Source organism: Ochotona princeps, chromosome 11, assembly GCF_030435755.1.
Source record: "Ochotona princeps isolate mOchPri1 chromosome 11, mOchPri1.hap1, whole genome shotgun sequence".
Classification (NCBI taxonomy): domain Eukaryota; kingdom Metazoa; phylum Chordata; class Mammalia; order Lagomorpha; family Ochotonidae; genus Ochotona; species Ochotona princeps.
This window is the reverse complement of record NC_080842.1, coordinates 23,595,836-23,615,995: the sequence shown is the minus strand read 5'-3', so window position 1 is coordinate 23,615,995 and position 20,160 is coordinate 23,595,836. Positions and strand designations below refer to the sequence as shown.

At 38.9% G+C, this 20,160-nt stretch overlaps 1 protein-coding gene across 12 annotated transcripts in view; it reads right to left on the bottom strand.

Annotated features, from left to right (window-relative positions):
* Positions 1-20,160, bottom strand: part of SORBS2 (sorbin and SH3 domain containing 2) — a 188,267-nt gene that overhangs the window by 146,355 nt on the left and 21,752 nt on the right. For all 12 annotated transcript variants that reach the window (XM_058669909.1, XM_058669899.1, XM_058669900.1 and 9 more), the window contains exon 2: positions 13,269-13,414. The gene's annotated coding sequence lies outside the window, so the exon portion shown is untranslated. The remainder of the gene's footprint in view (positions 1-13,268; positions 13,415-20,160) is intronic.

The following is a 20,160-nucleotide window of genomic DNA, read 5'->3' as shown; positions in this document are numbered from 1 at the left end:
AGCTCCCTGCTTGTGGCCTGGGAAAGCAGGAGAGTATGGCACAAAGCCTTGGGACCCTGTACCTACGTGGGAGTCCTGGAGGAAGCTCCTGGCTCCTGGCTTAGGATTGACTCAGCTCCAGCCATTTCAGCCACTTGGGAAGTGAACCAGCACATGGAATATCTTTCTCTCTGTATGTCTGTAATTCCAATAAAAAAGATATTCCATATACAGATGATAAAGGCCACACCAATAGCTGCATTGTAGTTGTGCCTTTATTTCTATTAGTTCTGCTTCTCTTTGTGTTGCACAAGATAAAATTCTGGCCACATGTTTCAGGGTTTTTTTTTTTTTTTTTGTCTTTTTGGTGCTTTTTTAAATTAAAAAGTAGACACTTCTTTGAAAGCCTGAATGATATAGAAGAAGCGACATAAAGAGAAAGAGATCTTTACTCCCCAAATGCTCAGAATGGCCATGTGTGGTTCAAGCTGAAACCTGGAGCTAAGAAGTCCATTCTTGTTTCCTACGAGGGTGGCATTCTCCACTATTTTCTCAAACACATTTGCAGGAAGATGAATAGGAAGCAGAGCAGCTGAGACTCAAACTGGCATTTTGGTGCAGGATTAGAAGCAGCAGCTTAAGCAGCTGCACCACAAACACTAGCCCCTATTTTTAATGGTCAAAAAAAAAAATGAGCTAGGTTTTACTCTCCTGTGCCTTTCAAGCCATAACATTAAAAAAATTGGCTTTTCATGTTGTTTGCAATACTTGAGTAATCTTCAAAACTTAGACGAGAAGAATTTTGTGTGAGTACTTTATCTCAGGTAAGGGGCAGCACTGAAGATGTGTGTGGATGGGACTGTGAGTGGTGACTGAAGTTTGGTACGAGGAACATCTAAGATCTAATTTGAGTCATTAGATGAAACCTTCGTCAAGATAGAGTCCTAGGCAGCAGGAACAAGTTGAAGGTGGGAAGATGGGAATGCTTGGAAATAAAGAGTTGGAGGGCCCCAGAGGCATTCAGCTGCGCTGTTCACCAGCTCCTTGGAAAGGTGCGTCTGGAGCTCACGTGAGGGATCAGGGATTCAACTCAGGTGTGGGGATTCTCACGAGGCAGGAAATAGGTGAACTCAAGGAAGATGACAGAGACTGAGACCACAGGGACAGAACTCTAGGGATTGCATTTAAGGTCAGGCAAAGAAAGAGGCACCTGTAAGCGGACTTCAGAAGTTGTAATCAGAGAAATCGAAGGAAAATCAGGAGCTTGCAGTGTCACAAAAAGCAAAGAAGAAATCAAGTCAGGGATCCACCAGCGACTAATACTGGCAATCCGAGAGCCTTTCCTCCTTGGATTCATTTCCAAATAGTATTTTACATCACTTAATATATTGTTTTTCACCTTTAATAACCATGCCATGAGGAGATTAGCAACTATTTTTTGACTTATTAGAATTGCACCAATCTCTCCTTGTGCATATGTATCTTCATGACTTTATGTGCTAGAGTTCATGTCATGTTAACCTAACATATGCCCCTTTGGCATATTGACTAGGTTAAAGATCCTTGAAAAACAGCAGGTATAAGAAGATCACTCCAACTTTTCCTCTGGTTCTTCAAAGCATATGGCATTGCCCTGTGAAATATGTCACCCCTGGGCCAAAGGGAAAGTATCATTTTTATTAGCGAGGACCAGAAGTTGAAATGAGGGAAATATGTGCAAACATGCCTATTAAACTACGTCTCACCTTCCTAGCTACTTCTCTTCCCAATCAGACACCCGAGGCTAAGCTCTTCGGTCTTGCCACATTTTCCTGATTTACTATTCCTTGTCTGATTCAGTATATAAGTGTCGAATTATAGCTATGTTTTTGAAGTCTTTATTTCTAAATTCTGAAAACTTGGGTTCTGTTGATCTGTCTTATATTGATTTAACTTTCAGCCCAGCTAAATAAAACAAACAAAATAACAACTACTGTATAATATATAAATATACCTGGAAACAGGGAAGATACCTTTTCTTTGAACTTAATGGTTTAAACCCTGAAGACTTCTGGCTTGCACTGAAATTATTTCAGACTGCAAATGAAATTACTTGTGAAAAAAAAAAAAACCTACTCAATGTTATCCATCCTCTGTCAAAATTTTCAGAAAAGATGGTGAAGTCTACCAGCCTTTTCATTTTAACATATCAGAATGACTTCATGGGCAAAACAAATACAAAATTCATCAGAATAAAAATTTTCACATTAAACATTGATTTCTACCAAATGGCAGTGAAAATTGATCAGTTCTGATTCTGTGAAATTAAAGAAGTGTCAAGTGTAAATATTAAGGAACAGATGTACATATGTTAATGTTTCTGAATAAATTAGATTAGAAGAAATGTGTGAAGTTAAAGTGTAGTATCTCTGTATTGTATGACAGGCAGTCCTGGCTCTACACAGTCCTATGTGGTAGGAACACGTACATATTGAACTGCATTATCACTTCAACCTGTGGCAAGTAAATGGCCCGTACATCTTAGTCATTTTCCATGAGTTATTGCAGAAGTGTTCTTAAAGCAAGAAAATAGCACATTTATTCTTCTTAAGTTATTGCATGAGTGTTCTTAAGGCAAGAAGCATTTCTTTGCAGTCTATTATACCTCTAAAGAGGTAAGAAAATGCATGGTGATTCACCGCTGAAATCAACTCATTACAAATTCTCTTAACGCGTAGTAAGAAATCATTTGATTATTTAAAGAGTCTCTACAGCAAAGATATATGGAAAGACGCACACTATAAAAATTATCTTGAATGTAGTTTTACAGAAAGTCTTTAGTCATGAATGAAGTTTTTTTTTCTAATTACCATTTATAAAATTTTGGGGGTGTGCTCAAAGTATATTAAGTACAGACATTACATCAGCTACTGGACCATTTTTTCTGGAAATTTTCAGAAAATTTGGGCTATTTCAAGTAAAAAGTTAATCTTTTCTCTAAATTTCCGAAGCTGGGCTATGTAATTTTACTTCAATCTTTATTTAGACTATATCTTAATGTATCTAGAGGCAAAATATTTTCACTTAGGCTTTTTTTCCCCAGACAGCCAATCATTAAAAAGATTAGAATTGCACAAATTTCTCTAATAAAGCCCTCCATAGATCTCTCTAATTGAATCTCCTTCCTACCCCAAATTCAACAAATATCTAAATTACAGCATTATTAGTTCGTATATTTCTTGACACTATTGTGGAGATTTCAACAGATCCTTTTTTAAAAGTAATTTTTTTTTTTAGATTTTCTTATTATTGGAAAGCCGGATATACAGAGAGGAGGAGAGACAGAGAGGAAGATCTTCCGTCCGATGATTCACTCCCCTAGTGAGCCGCAACGGGCCGGTGCGCGCCGATCCGATGCCGGGAACCAGGAACCTCTTCCTGGTCTCCCACGCGGGTGCAGGGTCCCAAAGCTTTGGGCCGTGCTCGACTGCTTTCCCAGGCCACAAGCAGGGAGCTGGATGGGAAGTGGAGCTGCCGGGATTAGAACCAGCGCCCATATGGGATCCCGGGGCTTTCAAGGCGAGGACTTTAGCCGCTAGGCCACGCCGCCGGGCCCTAAAAGTAATTATTTTTAAAAAGACAACTCTCTATACACTTTTTAAAAGATTTGTTTAAAAGATTTGTTTACAGAGAGGGAGACACACACACAGAGAATTCAGAAAATCCATTTTCCAGTCCATTCTCCCAATGGCCACAACCTTTAGGTTAGCCAGATGCCAGGAGTTCCATTCAGGTCTCCCAGAGAGCTGAAGGGGCCCAAGCATTTAAGCAACTTTTAGTTGCTTTTTCCAAGCCACTAGTAGAGAGCCAGATTGGTGAAGAACCTGGGACAAGAACTGGATCCCTTAGAGGATGAATGATGGTGCTGTAGGCAATACCTTTAAATGCTATACCACAACACACACCTGAAAGTGATTCTTAATTTTTCAAATTTTTATCTTGTTAGATTATTTTGCATTTTATCAGTGTTTTCCTCTATTAGTTGAGTTTGGAGTACAGGCAGAGTATAAAGTCAAACTCCACATGATTCATATACAATGGTGGAAGGAGTTTTTTTAGAAAAGAAATTTCTGAAGCAATACAAAAAAATCCTCACCACAGTGTTTTGCCCAATGAGGAATGTAATTTCTTAAGGCATTAAAACAAATTATTTGTACTGACTTAAAAACTATTTTGATTCGGGCCTGGTGCAGTAGCCTAGCAGTTAAAATCTTCACCTTGTTCCAGGATCCCATATGGGTGCCAGTTCTAATCCGGGTGGCCCTGCTTTCCATCCAGCTCCCTGCTTGTGGCCTGAGAAAGCAGTTGAGGACGGCCCAAAGCCTTGGGACCCTGCACCTGCACATGAGACCCATAAGAGGCTCCTGGCTTCTGGATTCAGCTCATTGCAGCTCTAGCCGTTGCGGCCACTTGGGAAGTGAATCAACAGATGGAGGATCTTTTTCTCTGTGTTTCTTCCTCTCTGTATATCTGACTTTCCAACAAAAATTAAATAAATCTTTAAAATTTTTTCTATAATAAAAAACTATTTTGATTTTCTTAGGAATCTCATAACTGCCTTCCTTCTGATTTATGGGTAAGATGATTCTCAAATTGATAAGTATATCGAAGTGTTAAATATAACACACAATAGTTTTCATTAAAATATATGAAATGGTCTCTGTTAACTATTCATGTACATTTTTATTAGGTTATTCAAAATCTTGGGTCAGAAAAAAAGGAAATATGAAATAAAAATGCTGATGTATACAAAAATGATTTTCAACCTTCAATGCTTTTAAATCTTAATATCAAAACATAATTTACTCTAAGAAAGATAAAAATTTTATTGCTATCAAGCATACCGCAATAGCATATAACTTGCCACTTTTGTTTCAGATGAGTGTTTACAAGCTGTGGCTGTTAAGAGGTAGATCTCAACATGTGAGACAAAGTGTGTCTGTTAAACTAGATTCAATCAGGATCAAATTATCTATAGAATAAAAAACAAGTGTTTTTATTCCATCCTTTCCAATGTTGTATTGCCTAAGAGTGTACTTTCAATGTTGAAACTGTTGACTCACTATCTGATTGCATTTGGGATATTGACAGATTATTTTAGTTAGCACAGTCGTACTCATACTACAGGCACATTCATGTTGCCCTCTTTTATTCTCACCCCAATAGGGCTTGTATTTTTCTTTCAGAAGAGTACAGACACAAGAAAAAAAAAACTTGCCATTTTTTTTAAAAGATTTGTTTTATTTTTATTGGAAAGTCAGAAAGACAGAGAGGAGGAGAGACAGAGAGGAAATCTTCCATCCGTTGATTCACTCCCCAAATGGCCACAACAGCCAGAGCTGAGCCAATCTGAGGCCAAGAACCAGGAGCCTCTTCCAGGTCTCCCACGCGGGTGTAGGGACTCAAGGCTTTGGAGGTCCTCAATTGCTTTCCCAGACCACAAACAGGGAGCTAGATGGGAAGTGGGGTGGCTGGGATTAGAACCGGCGCCCATATGGGATCCTGATGCCTGCAAGGTGAGGACTTCAGCTGCTAGGCTACTGCACAGGTCCAAAAAAACTTTGTTGTTATTTAAAACTATTTCTTTTATTGGTTGTGTTTAGTTCCAGCCATTGTGGCCATTTGGGAATTGAATTATCAAATGGAAGATGTCTCTCTCGCTGCCTCCTTCTCTCCCTCCTTGCCTTCTTTCCTACCTCTCTTTTTTTCCTCTCTCTGCGTAATTCTTTCAAATAAATATATATTTTAAAAATGAGGCTTCTGCATTACTTGTCCAAGTGCCTGAGTTCTATACCTGCTCCAGCTCCTGATTCCAGACACTTGCAATTGCATATTTTGGGAGTTAGTGGTGATGGCTCAAGTGATTGGGTTCCTACCACCCATGCAGGAGACCTTAGTTGGGTTCTCAGCTCCTGGATCTGCCTTGCAGATGGCAAATGGGAGCCCTCTTCTTCTTTCTCCATCAAATAAATCAATAAACATTTTTAAACAAAAGAATGACATAGCGACATATCGTATCTGCACCCACCTGCACAACAGGGAATATTTTGCCTGAAAGACCAATCCTTTATTCACTGTAACACCTGCCTACATTAAAATAACTGATTGAAGAAAGCAAAGTAACTATTGAAAATAAAACAGGCATGCATTTGTTGGAAAAAAATACCAACCATTACTTCTGACAATACTGAACATTAAATAAAATTACAGGTGCAGCTGTTTGTTGGCAGTTTAATTTGCTAGGATAAAGCCTAGATTAAAGATAACAATGAATTGCCCTATTGCCTTATACTCTTTAACTGTTTTCACTTCGTTTTCTCATTTCCTCTGTTTTCATCTTTGTCCCCATAGGGGATGCCCAGTGTTTCATCTGTCTGAGCATTTTGAAGATCAGTCAACAATATATCACATGAGTCTGGTTGCGAGTTTTTTGTCCTCAATAAATAGAAGGAAACCCAACATATTTTCACTAGGGAATCCTTATGTTTCCACATCACAGAACATCTGGATGATTTCTGAGTACTGAATTTTTTCTGAGTCTTGATCATAGTCATCTTATTCTACACAAATACCTACCATCTAATCTAAAGTCCCAATTCCAACCCAGCTTTTCCTGTATAATACCTTTAATTTTCCTGTGACTTTTATACTGAGCTGCCAATCCAAGCCCTGTACTTCAAGGGTAGTGGGATGTGTACATTGCCATTCTCTAGATTAAAGATTACAGCTTAGGTGTGTGTATCATACTCTCCCATCGGACTACTGATTTGCATATGGCACAGTTCTTTGTAGATGGCTTGATGACAGAAACCCATGCATATTCATAATGATTCTAACTGATCAAAATAATGTAGGGTTCTCACATCTATTTAAAGAATAACAAATTTCTATCTTTTTTCATTCCAGTTTTAAAGACTACGTTGAAGATTTTAAATGCCCCACCAAAATTAATGATACATTTTTTAAAATTTAATTAATTTTTTTCAAAATGAAAGAAGGATTTATACAAGAGCAACATATGTCTCATTATTCTGAAAAGGTGGAAAAAGTTATCTTTACCATGTGAAGGCATTATCAGTTTCAGAATGAAAATTCAAAAATAAAATGTTCTTCAAGTCAAAAATAATTGAACAATATGGTCACATTCAAAATTGAAAAGATTATCCTGATCTTGATTGCCAAAGCTTTTTTTTTCCTTTTTAAATAAAAGTGACTAGAACTGCTTGAAGAAATAGCTCATTTGGAGACTGAGACAGAAACTGTACAAAATAGGCCTGTTACATTTTACAGTGCAAAGAAAAAAAAACTCAAAATAATCAGTTTTTCAAAGGGTAAATCACTAAATAAACTCACTTACCAATGGTCCAACCTGGAACAATTTGAACCAAAATGTAAATAAACTAGTACTGAATTATAATTCAAAGTATAAAGTAAATGTCCATGTGTTCATATTGATATGCTTTAGTTATTACATTTAGAAAAATGGGGGAGAATAGAGAAATCGCCCATGCAGAAAAATTTCTAATTTATGTAAATGCTCTGTGCTCCGTCACAAAGAAGGAGGAGTGCAACTCCGCAGTCCTAAAGGGTGTGCTGCGCATACTGGCTGTCTCCAAAAGAATCCAACGGGAGAATGGAGAGGAAGAGTGGTTCTATAGGTGGAGAAATCTGACAAACACTACCCAGACGGGCAAAGTCAGTACCCACCATCACCTGTCGTGCTGGCGACGTGTACTTGTGATATCATTAGGTGAGAATGACACTTTATCTCTGGCTTCCATCCCCAAACCAAGAGCCTCAATTTAATCATGAGAAAATCTCAGGAAAATTTCAATAGCGGGAGGTATTCCAAAACACCTGATAACATCCTGCAGCGCTGTCAAGGCTATCTGAAAGAAAAGGAAAGGAAAGGAAACTGTTGCTGCTAAGGGGAGCCTAAGGAAATATAATTGACCAAATGTATTACAGAACTCTAGAAGAGAAGTAGGATATTCAGTGATAACTACGGAAATATGAATTGCTCACTGTGGAGTTTAGTTAATTATAATCTACTGATATGGACCTATCAATTTTAACAAAGATATATTATGGTATCTATGATATTAATTACAGAAGAACATTTGTATGGAGCATATGAGAACTGTTATCCCATCATAATTTCTCAGTAAATTTAAAGTTGTTCTAAAATAAACCATTGGGTAAAAAGTTAAAATGAATATTGGGCCTGGTGCAGTAGCCTAGTAGCTAAAGTCCTCATCTTGCAAGCATCAGGATCTTATATGGGTGCTGGTTTGTGTCCTGGCTGCTCCACTTCTCACCAAGCTTCCTGTTTGTAGCCTGGAAAAGCAGTGGAGGATGGTCCCAAATCTTGGGACCCTGTATGTACAGGGGAGACCCAGAAGAAGTTTCTGGCCCCTGACTTTGGATCAGCTCAGTTTTGGCCGTTGTGGCCATTTGGGGAGTGAACCAGAGGATGGAAGATCTTTCTCTGCTTCTCCTTCTCTCTGGATATCTGACTATCCAATTAAATTAAAATGAATCTAAAAAAATTATTTAAAAAATTAAAATGAATATCTTATTTCAATGTAAGTTATAAATGTAGTTTGTATTAAAATTCAAAGAAGATTTTTGCGTGCAAAATAGGAAAGCTGAATTTAATGACTTAAATAATTCACACTAGAAAACAAATAAACGGATGATGGGGAGAATCTCCTTTTAGGAGGTTCTAAATTTTTTTCTTGCTTTCTCTACAGTCTCCATTTAGGGATCTTCCTTTTCTCTGTTTATTATACTCAATTTGGGGACATCAAAATCAGATACACTGATAGATGTTATCCTTTGAATGGTGAAGCTGCTGTTAAAATAAAGCTCCCATGTTCAGGATCTCCAGGTTAGTTATTGCTGATTTTTAACTGCTTTACCCAAAGATGGGATCAACCATGGTTATTTTGCAAGTCCCCCTGCTAATCTTAAAGCTCGATCTTTGACAAAACAGAAATATGACTATCAAATTTTCAACATGAAATTTGATGACAAATTCATTTTTTAGTATGTGTACACTACAGATCTCAAGTTTAATTTGCTTAAGTCTTTATCGAGGTTACAGATTTATTTTTATGACAATTCTTCAGGAGAGTTTAGAAATCCTCTCCCTAAGAAAAGGACAAATTGAATCTTAGCTTTCTTGGTGACTTATAACTTATAGTAGCCATGAGCTCATCAAATTTTTCAGAGACTGACTCATGTAAATTCATCTACAACTTTTTAAGTCTCTCCGAATTGGTCATATTTTAACTGTATGTTATTTACTATGGCTGGAATCCTAATACTTGGGAATATTTAATGAGAAAAACAATACCAAAAAGATGCCAGTGCTTAGTCAACACAAATTTATATGATCAACAAAAGAGAAGAATGTTTTCAAATTCTGCATTTTATTATTTTTGTTTTGATGTGACAGTTTTGCTGAAAAAGCTGACAAATCCTCTTTTCCCCTCTGTTCCTCTCCACGTCTCCACCTGCCCTGCTCCCACCAACACACACACACACACACACACACACACACACACGCACCACTTCACAACCTGATCCCCTTGACTGTTAGCACATACATCAGCTCTAGGCTTCCAAGCTTTTCTGATTATTATCTCTGCTAGGTACTCATTTATTCTTAATATACACTATATCACAAGTCATAGTACTGAACTTTTCAATGTTTACAATGTGCTCTAGGAGTACACCAGTAATACAGGTGACAAGAAATCTGGAAGTTTATTATTTTTCCAGCAATATATTTGACACCACCTTTAGAGAGTGAACAAAAGGCACACTGTCAAGCGGATAGACCTGGACAAAATGTTACTGTTTGTTCCTCATGAGCACAGGGGTAAATTGAAGCATAGAAACACATTCCATGGCTCTCCCGGGACTTCCTTCCTTCAGCTAAATTATGCCAACATGTTCACACCACTGTGGTTTAGACTGTGTTGGAATTTAAAATGTAGCCTTCTATTTGCCAATGCTTAAATACCACAGCTATAAAAACTCACATCAGGATTGAACTTGGCTTTAAACTATCATAAAACAAATTGCAGTTTATTGGAGGAAAAAAATGTGTCCACATCAAATTACAGTAAAAAGTATGGAAATAAGGAATGTCCTTGTATGACAGTTTCCATACTTATACAATGAAGCCAGCCACAAAGCCACCAGAAGTCACCTGGCTTTGGATTATGTTTCAAATCCGGGCTCACTGACATTCATGAAACTTTGGCAAACATGGGCCAAGTTTCGAGCAAGCCTGGGTAGAATACTTCTTTCATGTGGAACCTGTGTGAAACTCAATGGCTTTGGCTGGATTCCTCCTTGAGTTTCACATCCAAACAATCCAAGGTTTCAAAGTAAAATTAAAGGGGTGAAAAGCAAGAGAAAAAAGCTGTGGACAGAAGCTGCGGGGGGTGGCGGTGTAAAGGCAACAGAATGCTGTCTACCATTTTCTGAATGGATTTGGTCTTTGTGCCATTTGATTTTGCAACTCAACTTGTAGTGCCTTTAGCGCTACTTTTGCACTTGACACTGCTGAGCCAAGGTTTCCGAGTACTGATGGAGAGAGTTTTCTGGACACCGAAAGTACATGCCTAACGTAAATGAAGGATTTAAAATGTTGACTGTACACAAAAAATGTGATGATTAAAACACTCTTTACAATGTGAAGTTGAAGTGGGGAAGGGAACTAGCCATGTTTTAGAAATTTAAAAAAAATTAGACTGAACATCTCATGCTTTCTAAACATTTAAAAAATATTTATTTGGGGCCCGGCGGTGTGGCCTAGCAGCTAAAGTCCTCGCCTTGAAAGCCCCGGGATCCCATATAGGCGCCGGTTCTAATCCCGGCAGCTCCACTTCCCATCCAGCTCCCTGCCTGTGGCCTGGGAAAGCAGTCAAGGACGGCCCAAAGCTTTGGGACCCTGCACCCGTGTGGAAGACCAGGAAGAGGTTCCTGGTTCCTGGCATCGGATCGGCGCGCACCGGCCCGTTGCGGCTCACTAGGGGAGTGAATCATCGGACGGAAGATCTTCCTCACTGTCTCTCTTCCTCTCTGTAATCTGTCTTTGTAATAAAAAATAAATAAATCTTTAAAAAATATATTTATTTAAACTTATTTAAAAGGCAAAAAGACAAGAGTCAGAAAGTCAGAGATTCCCCTTCTGCTGATTCACTCCCAAAATGCCCACCAAAGCTTGAGTTGAGCCAGACTGAAACTCAGCCTAGATCCACCACAGGCATGGCAGGTGCTCAGCTACTTCCCCTATCACCTGCTGCCTCCCCAGATGCACGTTAACAGGAAACTGGAAATCAGGAGAGGAGGGGGACTCTCACTGAGGCACTCCCAGATGAGGCATCTCAAGTGAGGTCCACTGCTACACCAAATGCCCACATGGATTTTTCTGTATCCACGCAGTCTAGAGCTCATATTGCATGTGTCCCTAACCTAAGGATCGGGGTGGGGGTGGGGGCGATCTCTCCCACTGCATTCCCCACAGCTCCCACCCTTTTGAAATCTGGTCCTGTGGCCACTTGCTTCCTGTCATTCCAGCAAAGTGCAGAGTACAGGAATCAGACTGTGGCAGCTGATGGAACCACTGTCATTGACTGGCACTTCAACTGTCTCCTGACAGGATTAGACGCATTCTACTGCTACCTTCAGCGGAACACACAGGAACACAGTTCTGCTGGGCAACATCAGATGTAGTATCAGGCTTAGGGCCTTAAAAATGCCCTGAACTTGGGACAGAAGACAAATATTTAGCAAACAAATGCAAAACACAAATGAGCTTTACTAAAGAGAACAGTTTCAGGTAGATGAATGAGTAGTAATTGGAATAATTTGCACATTTTACGCAATACAGGTTTTTTTTCTTTGTTTTTTCATCCTTTATCCCTCACACAGCAGAAATTTTACTATTATGACACACCATTGACTACTGAGGTTTGCTGTGTGTTTTTTTTTTTTTCCTTTTTAAAACATTCTTGGTTACACAGAAAATCAATACGAGTTTAAAATGCATGTTTTCTTTTGACACGTGGTTTGTGATAGCAATGAGCTCCTTTGCTGGGGAAGAGGGAAGAGAATCTAAACCTGCAGGATGTTAGTGTTGATGTTAAGAAGAGCAATAAGGCACATGTCTTGTGCCTTGTAATTTTGAGAAGCAGGACTTTCAAGAGAGGGGGTGACAGAATCCAACCGGGTTCTGCATGCTGTCATTTGCTGCTCGCTTTCAGACATCTGCTGGGAAGGGAGAAGTGAGCTGACACAAAGTCTAGGTGGTAAAAAAAACTTGCCAGAAACTCCTTTACTCTTGGCTAAGTTTTCTCATAGAAGTCTCATCTGTGAGAAAGAGCAAAGCCCCAATAAATTATTTAAAAGAAACACTATCAAAGCATTAAACCAAGAAGGAAAAAAAAAAAGGCTTTTAACTGAACATAGTAAATACCCGCAATCAAAGTAAATGCTGTTTGAAGTTAAAGTCCACAGATCAAAGTACTTTGCAAAATGTCAAGTACAAGCAAAAGAAGGGAGAGAGGGGAGGAGTGGAAAACTATCCAAAATATCTTTTTGTCACGTTAGAGAAACCTGTCAGCAAATGCACCTGGCCAACAATTAGCACAGGAAAGATTCAACCTGAGTAAGGAATTCTCAAAGCCGAGTCACATAAACAACAAAGATGTAAAAAAAAATCTCCGTGCTTCCCTCCCTGCCCCCTTGCCCAGGAAAATGTCTGTCTTGAGTCCACACTAGCCATTGACAAAGTAGTGATGAAAGAAGAGAATAGTGTAACTTTTGCCTTTAAGGAACAATTACTAATGTATTTCCTTTATTCAGGTGTTTGCATTTTTTACCCTATTAAAAAACATATCCTTAGAATGTTAAAAATAAGAGCGCAGTCTAAACAACAAAATTATTATGTCTGAAAGGCCGCTGGCTGCTCTGGCAGTGAGGCTTAATTAGAGCTCTGAGCCACGCTCAGTCATAGGTCTACTGCAGGTCAATATTACAGAGCTTTGAGCGAAGTTTAAAATTACAGCCGCAGAAACACTCAGATGCTACCGCTGTGTTCTGGAACACGGTAGTTACCTTACCTGGAAATCGTTCCTCGTAGCCCTCCCTGATTTTCACTATCATTAAGTTGTTTTGATAAACATTGATCATGAGCGAATCGAAAAACAATGAAATAATTCCAGAATAAAAACCTTACCCAACAGGCAGCTGAGTTCCACAGTGGCTCTCCACAGAGGAAGTAGGAGTCAGTGGCCTTTTACATGTAGAGATTGTTTATTTAGCCCTTTTTAAAAGGTCTTGAACTCCAGAGGTTTAAGATTAAGTCCAATCCAAGTGTCTGAGGAAAAAAAAAAGGCAGAGAGGGCAAGTAAGAGAGGGAAAGAATCCCGGCTGCTGGGTGGTGCTACCGTTCTGGGAGCGTTTGAGCTATTTTCAGCATCAACAACAGTCAGACTTCGCAATGAGATGAAAATGCCTAGCCAGAATTACCACCCCCCACCCTGCAGGGGGTTGCTAGTGATGGAGGGGGGCAACCAGGAAACCCACGGCAACTTGGTTCATTGTATAAATATTCGCTTAAATTTTGAGGAGAACTACCAGCAGGATTGAAAACATAAAACCAGCTCGCCTGGAATCTTAAAGCAACACAGCACCTGGATTTAGTCTTCAAGTCTGCTAAACGATTTACCTGGACAGCTGAAAATACATTGGTCTTACGTGTGCTGTATTGAGAAGGAAGCATGTTCTTGTGACATGTACTCGCTTGCTCATATGGATATTAAAAAATGTTTTACATCTTGCAGTAGGACTATCCACTGTCAGTTTATTCTTTTCTAGACTAAAGACAAATGGTTTCTTTCCCGTGGGCACCTAAATTTCCAGTTTCATCAACTATGCTATTTTTGAAAGCTACCAGGCTCAGCTGTTGACATTTCTTATCTGTTGGCGGAGTCTGGGGACCATCTAGTGACGTGATGCAGATACCCCCGTTTCTGCCCCCTTAAACTAGTGAGGAAACAATTCAAATGAGGCAACCAACAATGACTGGCAAGCTTTCAGTGTTCATCCTGTTTCTAGAACAGCCAGCTCACATTTAGAGGTCATTCATTCATTCATTTGTTCCTTCAGCAGCTAACTGTGTGGCAAGCTCTGCCAAGCCTTGCGTGTGCCAGACACTCTGAATACAATGATCCTTCCCACCAGCGCTCACTGCGCTTAAACAAAGCAAGAATGAATAAAAACAGAATTCGTTACACTTTTTAGTCTCTTTTCCATGTAAAGTCTCTTTCTGTGTGTCTGAAAGAAGATTTTCACTGTATCCTCAGAACAACTTCCGGCTTCTGTAGTTTCACTATTGCCTTCTAGAAAATGTCAGGAAGCAGAGAAATCAGTTGTTCTAGTAAGGACTCCTATGTCCATTTGTATAAGGATCTATTTCCATGCCAGAAAGCCCCAGGCAACCTGGAAGCTCTGTATAAAGGCTTACCGTGAGGAGATAGAGGAGGAGGAGTCCCCTATCCTAACCTTACAGCATCACAACTTCCTTATGTTTTATAACTAATCCTACGAGGAATTATATGCTTATATCAGAGTCATTTCTTCTTTGTCATTAAAGAAAGATGCTGGATCGCTAAAGAAAATATCTAGGATTATTCATGACATTTAGAAAATGGGTTGCATGAAAATTCAAGTTCTATGTTAAAATAGTGAGATTGTTCAGCTCAATACTTTGTACATAAAAACTATGTCAGATTTATTGAATCAAAATTTTTTAAAAGACTAAATTTGTTTAAAAATGTATACTGGGTTTTACAAATAGAGTTAAGGAAGTTTTCTGTCCATTTCTTTCAAATGGTCACATTTTAATGTCTTAGAATCCTGCTAGTTTAAAAAAGCACTTTTGTGTTACTTGGTCATGATATTGAACAGAAAGCCTGGCCTCATATAGACAGGATTCTTGTAAAAAAAAAAAATCATTTGTACTCTTTCCTCTTTACAATAATTTATAACAGAAAGGAAAATGCATTTGAAAATGGGCCTTCCTTGAGAAACTATGAGTGATAATTAAACAAATGAGGTTAACTACTCACTAAGTCAACCATTGCTTTTATATTGCAAATAGGCTGATTTCCATGTCAACCCTCAGGCAAGCCAGTTGCCTCACTTTCACCTATTAGTCATAGTATGTCAAAATCTGCCCTGGCACCAACAGGTTATGACCCTGCTGGCTGCTTCCACTTACGAAGAACTCTATCCTGCCCAGCCACTCACCAAGGTCTCGTTCAGCCCTCCAGGACTCTGATGGTACAAAAAGCCCATCTACAAGACCTTTCAACAGTTTTGATGTCACAGAAGAGTACAAGTTGACCTTTAGGCATATTTGAAAGGTTAGATGATAGTAAATTCTCACTTGTCTACTTAATCAACTACCATGACTTTTATCTTTATACTTTCAAAGGTTTAACCATTATATTAAATGTTAGTGATTTATATACTTATACATGCTTCTGTTCTTTTATACATAAATTGATTCAAATTCTTTGGGAAATGCCTACATTGAAAAGCCTTTGGCACAATCCCATATTGCTATAAAATCAAGATAATTGCACTGATCCATGGAGAGCTTCTGTGAATTATGCATGCAAAATGTTCAAACAAATAATGCCTGACACACAGCAAACATTTTGTAGAAATTAATATTTTATCACTGTCATAAATCTAGAACTATGCAGTCCAATATGATGAATATATGTGGCTATTGAGCCTATCAAGTGTGGCTAGGCAGAACTGAAACAGCAGACCAGGTATACAATGTACACTGGATATCAATGACTTAGTATAAAAAAAAATAAACATCACATGAAATTTCTATTTTAGCTACAAATTAAAGTGATATATTTTGAACAAAAGGAGCCAACTAAGATATTTGGCTACAATTTTTATGATCTTTTTCTTCTTTCTGAAGTGTTAGAATTTGAAAAATTGAAATTATAAATTTGGCTTGTGTAGTATTTCTATTGGGTGGTGCCGCCCAGGCAACGGTTCTCAAGCTGTTAGTGAACGTTGGTCATTTGGAATATTTCAAAGAACAGATTGCTGGGGCCCACCTCCATGGTTTCTAATTCAGTAGGTCTAAGGAAGATACTGAACATCTGCCTGTTCAAAAGTTATCAGGTTATTCTTGACCGCATTTTGAAAGTCACTGCTCTTGAGGCTTGTTACTTAAAAAGATATTTGTGGGGCTAGTACTTGGGCCAGCCATCTGCAATCTACCTCTGAGAGTCCATCTTCCTGATGCTGCATACCCTTTATGGAAGCAGGTGAAGGGTCATCTCCTTTGTGAGAGACCAGACTGAGGCTCCTGGTTTTGGCCTGGTCCAGCCTTGGCTGTTCGAGTGTGTTTGGGGTGTGAATCAGCTGATGGAAGATTGCTCTGTGTCGTCATCTGTTTGCCTTTCAAATGGCATGTTGGCTTTTCAGAATTTCTCAAGAATAGCTTCATCGCTTTGTCAAATGACCCCTCACCCTTCCGCTTGGCACCAGCAGTTTGAGTGTTCCAGAAAGTTCCACAAACATAAAATCCACACTGGAAGAGAAAATGTAGCTCTTACTGGTAACACGTACAGCTCCAAGGGCTGTTATCTAAGGAGAAGTTATCTGAGGTTTTCTCACTTTCTTGATTGTGGGTTTTTTTTTCCAGAAAAATTTGACATGTGCTTAAAGCTGAAAAGCAGAAAGTCTGCAGTCAGAGCGCCAGGGCTTGAATCTTGGTCTAGCCACTTACATGTGGTTTTTGGACTAATAGTTTACTCTCTTTGTGCCTCTGTTTCCTCCTCTGTAGCTGATCTGCCTTATTGGGTCAGCATGAGCCTTAAATTTGTTGTTATTTGAAAAAAATGTAGAAGATTCTGGCCCATTGTAAGGTTTGTCTAAGCAATCAAAAATGTATTTGAATAACTTCACTTTTCTAAATATAGTTACATTTAATAAGATTTGCTATCTAATCATTATTTTAAACACCATGGTGATTTCCAAGGATTTTATTTGTGTTCCTCTTTTGAACACATACATTTTAAAGGTTTCTTTGTGTGTTGTTTGAAAGTCTTCTTTTTTTCCCAAGAGAACTCAGAATTCTCAATTGATTCCTCATCACTTCCTATTATTTGAGAGGATCTGGGTAGGAAGGAAGTGAATGTAGTTTTCCCATGAATATTGTTTTCAAGAGTACATTTTTGCCCCACTGAATTCCTTTGAAAAGTGAGTTGCCTTGTAACAGCTTGAAGGCTTCCGTGGCCCCTGTCAGTTGAGGAGCATTGTCTGGTATTCCAGGAGAACAATGTGTCATTCTCCTGGTTGAATGTTTTGGTGCTTAGGGAGAGGCAGCAAGAGTGTCTGAAAGACTGGAATGAGTTTTGGCTGAAAAGGTGGTCAGATTCTCATACTGTGGGGGCTATGGAAATAAGACAATAAAGGAAAGACTGGGCCACTGAAGCCAGGCACATCAGATATGGAATGAAGCCTTGGATTAAGTGGAAGAACATCTCTCTCGCTCTCTCTTTAGATTTATTTATTTTCATTAGAAGGCAGAATTACAGAGAGAGTTCACTGATTCACACCCCAAATGGCCCCAAAGCCAGAGCAGGGCCAAGCCAGAGCCAGGGAGCCAGACACTTCTTCCAAGTCTCCTACCTGGGTGTAAGAGTTTAAGTTCTTGGGCCATCCTCTGCTGTTTTCCTTGGCCCTCACTAGTGTACTGGATCAGAAGTGGAGCATCACTGACTTGAACCGGCTCCCATATGGAATGACTGATACCACAGGCAACAGCTTTCCTCTCTACAACACAGTGCAGGCACCCAAACAACATCATTTAAACTTGGCTTCTTTCACCCTCATCAAAGGTTTTTCTTGCATATGGCTCCTAAAACAAAGGTTTTAGAATATATATATAGATTCTAAATATATACACATACACACATATATATTCTCTCTCTCTATATATATATATCCATTGCACTAGATAATCATTTTTAAGCTCTTATTCAAGATTTTTGCCTGTTTTTGAAAACCATATATATATATATATATATATATATATATATATGCAAGACGATAATGATGCTTTGTAGCACATAGCAAATATCCACCAGGCCACAGAAAAGAAGCTTAGCTGGCTGTGTTCTGAACAATACCCAAGTACACTGAATGGGGGAAGAAAAGCTGACAGCGAGTTCAGGCCAGCCAGCCAAATCCCCTCCAGTCCCATCCTGAAATGTAGGTGGAGGAACTGAGCTCTAAATCTGGTATTAACTCCAAAATCAGTTCTTTTGCTTAGGTTTACGTTCTATTCAATAAAGTTCCCTAACTTATATTTGGTTGTGTAATTATTTGAAGGTTATCAAACCACAAATTCAATTACTTAGCCTGCCTGATTATCAATGTTGAGCAATTGTGTTTTTAGAGTATAAATGATCATCATATGTAACACTGCCATCTGGGGCAAGTTTTCAAAAAGGTAAAAATCTTGAGAAAGAGCTTAAAGAATGGTTATCTAATGCAATATATATAATGTATATTCCTAAAACCTTTGTTAACACTGAATTGCCTAAACTTAATTCCCTAAGGGCTGGTGTTATGACAGTGGGTTAAACTAATACTTGCAATGCTTTTGAACTAGCTCCTGGCTAGTTCAATACTAATAGTGAAAGTACCTGGGAAGGTAATTGGTGATGGCATAAGTCCTTGGGCCGCTGTCACCTTGTGGGAGATCAGGACGTAGATCTTGGTTCTAGCTTAAGCTTGGGTCAGTCCTGGTTGTTACTGCCACTTGGGGAATAATCCTGTCACTGGAAACTTGCTCTACCTCCCTCCCCTTCTCTCTGTCACTCAATGAATCTTTTAAAAAGTAAACATAATATCTAAACTCCATATGTATAAAACATTTGAGAGAGGGAGGGTGTGAGAAAGCACTTCCCCGTCTACTGGTTTACTCCCCAAATATTCTCAGTGGCTAGGACCTGGTACCAGGACTAGGAGTCAGGAACTCCGTGCAGAGCTCTCACATCAGTGATAGGATCTCAGTTATTTGAGCCATGACCTGCTCTCTCCCAGGGTCTGCTGTGACAGGAAGTGAGAGAGAGGAGTCAAGTCTGGCACAGAACTCAGGTCTTCAGAAATGGGCTATGGACATCTTAACCACTAGACCAAATGCATGCCCCTTCACATATCCTGTAAGAATGCTTCTGCTATTTATATAACTATGACTTGGCTTCTCTTGATACTTGTATTTCATTTGAAAGTGAGTCTGTATAGCAGCTGATAATTGTGATATAAAAAAAATCATTGAGACACCTCTAAAAGTGGCTTTATTTAAGGCTTTCTATGAGATGGTTATCTTTCAGGTTCTTTACCCACAGCTTCATTATCCTGCTTCTAGCCAGTTTCTCTGAATCTTCTTTCAAAGCTTGAAATGTGCTGTATCCAGGATTGTTATGTGTCTGGTGCCCTCTGATTGGAGCTTAGCAGTTGGAACTGTGCACACTTCAGCTCTCAGCTGAAAGGCTTCCATGGTCCAGTTTTTAATTTTTAATGTTTAATGCATCACATTCCTCATTCTATCCAAGTTCAAACTCAGGTTCATCTGTTCATCTGTTTGAGAGGTAAGTTGCTTTGTGCATTCCTCTTTCACCAACCCATTAATTCCTGCCTGTCCCTGACTCCTGATTCCCTAAATATCTGTTATATTTGTTGCCTGGCACAAAGAGCTCAGTGTGGATGAGTTGAACAACAAAATAATTAAAATAAGTTCTTTTTAAGGCATTAAGCAACACGTGAGTACATTTTTTGTTATGTGTTTATTAGAAGTACTTGTGAAGTAACAAGCATCTGATTATGTAGAAACAGTAACATTGTGTATTTTAGATAAGTAACTGTTTTCAACCAAGATGATTTTCTGAAATACGTTGCTTCATAGTTATATATTTGGCTTCGGAGATACCTTAACAGGGAGATCATTTTCTCCTAAGCACACATGATAGATTTTATAATTTTAATAATTTTTCATTTATCTTCTAAAATACTTTTGAA